Genomic DNA, 7,142 nt, shown 5'->3' with positions numbered 1-7,142 from the left:
CATGTTTAATGAATAAAGTAAATCATAATAAAATTAGAGCTCAGCACTGGCTGGGGGATTCTGGGAGTTGGAGTCCACACGTTTTATAGTTGCTAAAATTGAGAGACGTTGTTTTGGAAGATGGACTGTGCCAAATTTATAAAGCCTTAGTAATAGAATTTTTTTTTTTAATTGGCCAAGTGTGATTGGACACACAAGGAATTTGTCTTGGTGCATATGCTCTCAGTGTACATAAAAGAAAAGATACGTTCATCAAGGTACAACATTTACAACACAATTGATGGTCAATATATCAATATAAATCATAAGGATTGCCAGCAGCAAGTTATAGTCATACAGTCATAAGTGGAAAGAGATTGGTGGTGGGAACTATGAAACTATGAATATATCAATATAAATCATAAGGATTGCCAGCAACAAGTTATAGTCATACAGTCATAAGTGGAAAGAGATTGGTGGTGGGAACTATGAAACGATTAATAGTAGTGCAGATTCAGTAAATAGTCTGACAGTGTTGATGGAATTATTTGTTTAGCAGAGTGATGGCCTTCGGGAAAAAACTGTTCTTGTGTCTAGTTGTTCTGGTGTGCAGTGCTCTATAGCGTCGTTTTGAGGGTAGAAGTTGAAACAGTTTATGTCCAGGATGCGAGTGATCTGCAAATATTTTCACGGCCCTCTTCTTGATTCGTGCAGTATACAGGTCCTCAATGGAAGGCAGGTTGGTAGCAATTATTTTTTCTGCAGTTCTAATTATCCTCTGAAGTCTGTGTTTTTCTTGTTGGGTTGCAGAACCGAACCAGACAGTTATAGAGGTGCAAATGACAGACTCAATAATTCCTCTGTAGAATTGGATCAGCAGCTCCTTGGGCAGTTTGAGCTTACCGAGTTGGCGCAGAAAGAACATTCTTTGTTGTCCTTTTTTAATGATGTAAGGTTTGATAATAATAATAATAATAATAATAATAATAATAATAATAATAATAATAATAATAATAATAATAATAATAATAATAATAATAATAGTAAGGTTTGATAATAACGCCACACTTAGAATGCTGCATCCAGTTTTGGTAACCATGTTATAAAACAGATGTAGAGGCTATGGAAAGAGGGCAGAAAAGAGCAACAAAGATGATTAGGGGCTGGAGGCTAAATATATGGAGAACAGGAATTGGGTATGTCTAGTTTAATGAAGGAGGGACGCAGTGGCTCAGGGGCGAGGACGTTGAGCATGTCGATCGAAAGGTCGGCAGCTCGGCGGTTCGAATCCCTAGTGCTGCCGTGTAACGGGGTGAGCTCCTGTTACTTGTCCCAACTTCTGCCAACCTAGCAGTTTCGAAAGCACGTAAAAATGCAAGTAGAAAAAATAGGGACCACCTTTGGTGGGAAGGTAACAGTGTTCCGTGCACCTTTGGCGTTGAGTCATGCCGGCCACATGACCACGGAGATGTCTTCGGACAGTGCTGGCTCTTTGGCTTTGAAACGGAGATGAGCACCGCCCCCTAGAGTCGGCAATGACTGGCATGTATGTGCGAGGGGAACCTTTACCTTTACCTTTTAGTTTAAATGAAAAGAAAGACTAGGGGTGTGTTGTGACCCAGGCCCATGTAGGTAGTTGGAAACTCAGGCAGTGAAAAAACAAACAAATTTTATTCGAACAGCTGAGAATTACTTCATTCCCAGCATAATTCAACTAAATTAAAGCAAATTCCTCTCAACACAAATTCCTCAGTCTTATCATCAACCTTGGTCCAATTAGGCAAACTGCCAAAGGCTTTTCTTGGCAAAAGTTCAAAAGCAAAAGACGCCGACAAGAAATAAATGCAGCAAGAGAAGGAGCAAGGCTATCAAAGTTGTTTTCCGACAAAGAGCCCAAACGCCATTGCTGGTCTTTTAAACCTTATGGGAGGGGCCAATCATCTCTTGGCCCTACTCCCGAGTCGTCCTCTTTGCTTTAGCTGCTCTTCCCTTCTGGCAGCTCTTCTCATGTCTGCATTAGGAACAGGCTCCTCCTCTTCCTCTGCCTCACTACTATCTGTCTCTGGAGGCTTTGGATTCCATACCTCACTTCCCGATGGCCCTGACCTCACCTCAGCCTCATCACTGTCCGACTCCATTGCCAGCTGCTGGCAGACCACAACAGGGTGACATGGTAGGAGGGTTCCATTATCTGAGGGACTGCCACTAAGAAGAGGGAGTCAAGCTATTCTCCAAAGCACCCGAGGGCAGGACAAGAAGCAATGGGTGGAAACTAAACAAGGAAAGAAGCAATTTAGAACTAAGGAGAAAGTTTTTAACAGTTGGAACAATCAACCAGTGGAACAGAAGTTGCCTCCAGAAGTTGTAGGTGCTCCATCATTGGAAGTTTTTAAGAAGAGATCGGACAGCCATTTTAGAAATAGAAATAGAATTTTTATTGGCCAAGTGTGATTGGACACACAAGGAATTTGTCTTGGTGCATATGCTCTCAGTGTACATAAAAGAAAAGATACGTTCATCAATTTAACTGAAATAGGATAAGGTCTCCTGCTTGAGCAGGGGGGGGGGTTGGACTAGAGGACCTCCAAGGTCCCTTCCAACTCTGTTATTCTGTTAAATTGCTTCAGAACAGGAAAGTTCTCCAGATGTCCATGAAGTCACCAGGAGATCCTAGGAATCAATAAGACTGGAGAATGCTACAATTTTCTAACTGGATAGCAGCTGGAGGATTTAAAAAAAAAAGAGAGAGAGAATGAGAAATGATTAAAGGAAGGAGCTCAATTTTTCATGAACTCGCTGTTCACAAATTGGAGCTTAATTTATTCAAGATTACTTTTCAATTTGAAAGGAAAATTCCCCGCATTTAAGCGAGTTCCAGCGATTCCCTCACTTGAAAACAACGTTCCTTTGCTGCCCTCTGCTGTCCTCCTGTGATATTGCAATCGGATTAAACATTTTGCTCCCTTGCCATGTAAGAGCAGGCGACAGGTAGTCCTCGATTTACGACCGCAATTGGGATTTTTAACTCCCTTTGCGAAGGGATGCGGTTGCTAAGTGAGCCGTGCCCAATTTTACAATCTTTTCTCCTACGGTCGTCCAGTGAATCACGTCATTAAGCGAATCCGGTTTTCCAAAAGGCGGCTAGGAAGGTTACAAATCGGGATTACATGATCCCCGGATACTGCAACAGTTGCACGGGTAGTCCTCGACTTACGACCACAATGGAGCCCAACATTTCTGTCTCTAAGCGAGACCGTCGTTAAGTGAGCGTTGCCCCATTTTATGAGCTTTCTTGCCACCGTGGTTAAGCGAATCGCTGCCATTGTTCAGCTAGTAATATTGTTAAGTGAATCTGGTTTCCCATTGATTTTGTCAGAAAGTCACAAAGTGGATCGCATGCTGCAACTGTCATAAATGGGAGACTGTGTAGAAATGGATAGGTTAACATTAAAGATAAAGGATAAAGAAGACAGAGAATATTTTTTAACATGGGGTTTCTTTTACCAATGGTTAGATAATAGGGGTAGAAATTAGAAGTTGGAAGAATACAGTACAATACAAGGAAATAATATTATCATGAATAGAATAGAATAGAATAGAATAGAATAGAATAGAATAGAATAGAATTTTTATTGGCCAAGTGTGATTGGACACACAAGGAATTTGTCTTGGTGCATATGCTCCCGGTGTATATAAAAGAAAAGATACGTTCATCAAGGTACAACATTTACAACACAATTGATGGTCAATATATCAATATAAATCATAAGGATTGCCAGCAACAAGTTATAGAATAGAATAGAATAGAATAGAATAGAATAGAATAGAATAGAATAGAATAGAATAGAATAGAATAACAGAGTTGGAAGGGACCCTGGAGGTCTTCTAGTCTAATCCCCTGCTTAGGGAGGAAATCCTACACCACTTCAGACAAATGGTTATCCACATCATCTTAAAAACTTCCAGTGTTGGAGCATTCACAATTTCTGCAGGCAAGTTGTTCCACTTATTGATTGTTCCAACTGTCAGGAAATTTCTCCTTAGTTCTAGGTTGCTTCTCTCCTTAATTAGTTTCCAACCATTGCTTCTTGTCCTGCCCTCAGGTGCTTTGGAGAATAGCTTGACTCCCTCTTCTTTGTGGCAACCCCTGAGATATTGGATCACTGCTATCATGTCTCTGTAGTCCTTCTTTTTATTAAACTAGACATACCCAGTTCCTGCAATCGTTCTTCATATGTTTTAGCCTCCAGTCCTCTAATCATCTTTGTGGCTCTTCTCTGTACTCTTTCTAGAGTCTCCACATCTTTTTTAGATCGTGATGACCAAAACTGAATGCAATATTCCAAGTGTGGCCTTACTAAGGCATTATAAAGTGTTATTAACACTTCTTGTGATCTTGATTCTATCCTTTATTATGCAGTCTAGAACTGTGTTGGCTTTTTTGGCAGCTGCTGCACACTGCTGGCTCATATCTAAATGGTTATCCACTAGGACTCCAAGATCCCTCTCACAGTTACTACTATTGAGCAAGGTACCACATATACGGTATCTGTGCATTTTGTTTTTCTTGCCTAAATGTAGAACCTTACTTTTTTCACCATTGAATTTCATTTCAATGCTATTATTATTATTATTATTATTATTATTATTATTATTATTATTATTATTATTATTATTATTATTATTATTATTATTATTATTATTATTATTATTATGTAAATTGACCCAGACAATACACTGTTTATTAAGCAGTTATGTATATTAAAGAAAAATGTATAAATAAAATTTAAAATTTAAAAATAAAATAAATGTGAGCCAGTTGCATCCTGATTTTGTTCACATGACCGGAAGGATGTTGCAATGGTCGTAAGCCTAAAAAATGATTGTAAGTCAGTTTTTCAGTGTCGTCGTATCTTTGAAGGATCACTAAACAGATGGTTGTAAGTGGAGGACGTACCTATATGAAACTCCTCCCTCTTTGCTGTACCCAGATTGAGGAAAACTGGCCATTGGCCCAAATAGATTTGACAGATTTTAAAGCGCCACGAGATTGTTCCCTAATTTGCAGTAGCCAAGTGACAGTTATATGTCTAGATTAGAGACCGTGGTCTCCAACCTTGGCAACTTTTAAGATTGTGGACTTGAACTTCCAGAATTCCTCAGCCAGTAAAGCTTTGTCATGGGCTTCAACTTTAAGACATGTGGACTTCAACTCCCAGAATTCCTTGGCCAGCAAAGCTGGCTGAGGAATTCTGGGAGTTGAAGTCCGCAAGTCTTAAAGTTGCCAAGGTTGGAGACCCCAGAGATCTTAATTAGGTCTTAATTTCCAGAGATCTTCACAGGAATGAAGCCTTTAACCAGCTTCCTGCAGCTGGAAGAAGCTGATTTCCCGCCAAAGCCCTTGGATTGCTCGGAAATCCCACTTGTAGCTTTTACTATGACCGGGAAAGTCATGAACCGGAGGGATTCTGGCAGGTGCCCAGCTGCCTGCGTGAGCTATGGCAGCTTCAGGGTGCCAGAAGCCGAGTCAGTTGACCTTCCTTATCATTAAACCTTCTCTTCGTGCTCCCTTGTAACTCAGTCCTCTTCAGTGCTTTTACCCCGGCTCTCCCAGAGATCGGTTACGTCTCAGAGGAGGTTATGTCTCAGAGCATCGGTGTTTGCTAGACAGGTCAACTTAGTAGGAGATTGAGATGTCTGTAGAGATTCTCAGTCATCCAGGTCATGGTTGTCTCAAAGGTGCTTTTTCAAAAGACCAGTCTTTTGAAGACAACAAACAAAGTGTGCAGCAGCTGCTAAAAAAGCCAACACAGTTCTGGGCTGCATAAACAGAGGGATAGAATCAAGATCACGTGAAGTGTTAGTGCCACTTTATAATGCCTTGGTAAGGCCACACTTGGAATATTGCATCCAGTTTTGGTCGCCACGATGTAAAAAAGATGTTGAGACTCTAGAAAGAGTGCAGAGAAGAGCAACAAAGATGATTAGGGGACTGGAGGCTAAAACATATGAAGAACCGTTGCAGAAACTGGGTATGTCTAGTTTAATGAAAAGAAGGACCAGGGGAGACATGATAGCAGTGTTCCAGTATCTCAGGGGTTGCCACAAAGAAGAGGGAGTCAAACTATTCTCCAAAGCACCTGAAGGCAGGATGAGAAGCTATGGGTGGAAACTGATCAAAGAAAGAAGCAACTTAGAACTAAGGAGAAATTTCCTGACAGTTAGAACAATTAATAAGTGGAACAACTTGCCTGCAGAAGTTGTGAAAGCTCCAACACTGGAAATTTTTAAGAAAATATTGGATAAGCATCTGTCTGAGATGGTGTAGGGTTTCCTGCCTGGGCAGGGAGTTGGACTAGAAGGCCTCCAAGGTCCCTTCCAACTCTGCTGTTATATTATATTATATTATAACTCCACATTTTAGACAGAGAGGACTGCTGGTTGAAAGAGGGATCAAAGAGGCCATCTATGTCAAAACTGAACAGCCCTCTCTCGATGGAGGGGGAGGGATACAACAGTCCTTTCACCAGTTCCAAGATTCACTTAACAACCGGGTTACTACCTTAAGAACTGCAGTGATTCACTTAACAACGGCGGCAAGAAAGGTCCTGAAACTGGGCCAAAACTCACTTAACAACTGGCTTGCTTAGCAGCAGGAATTTGAGGCTCGATGGTGGTTCTAAGTCGAGGGCTACCTGTAATATCCCAATTGGTTTAGTTAGCAAAACACCTGGTTGTTTGTTTAAACCACCCTAAAGTTTGAAAGTCTGTAGAGATTCTCAGTCACCCAGGTTGTCCCAAAGGTGCTTTTTCAAGAGGCAACTGGACTTTCTTGTTTTTTCTTTGGAAGAAGACATTTCCCTTCTCATCCAAGAAGCTTCTTCAGCTCTGACCGGATGGTGGGGAATGGAAGGATTGATATTCCTTGCAGGCAGCTGGTCATTTGCATCCTTTCAGAGGGTCATTGAAGAAGCACTTGGAGGTTTATCTGTGTCCTCGGAGTCACCCTGAATAGTGCTCTTGGTTCCTGTGCATTTTTTGTCCCCTCTGAAAAGCCATTCCTACTCCCAACACGTTTTGAATGGTGTGGGAGAAGGAACGGATTTCCAAAGGAAAAACTGCAGACTGCAGGAACCAGGAGAAACCTGGGTGAAAAAAAGGAA

Source organism: Ahaetulla prasina, chromosome 6 (assembly GCF_028640845.1).
Source record: "Ahaetulla prasina isolate Xishuangbanna chromosome 6, ASM2864084v1, whole genome shotgun sequence".
Taxonomy (NCBI): Eukaryota; Metazoa; Chordata; class Lepidosauria; order Squamata; family Colubridae; genus Ahaetulla; species Ahaetulla prasina.
Note: the sequence above shows the minus strand (reverse complement) of the source record.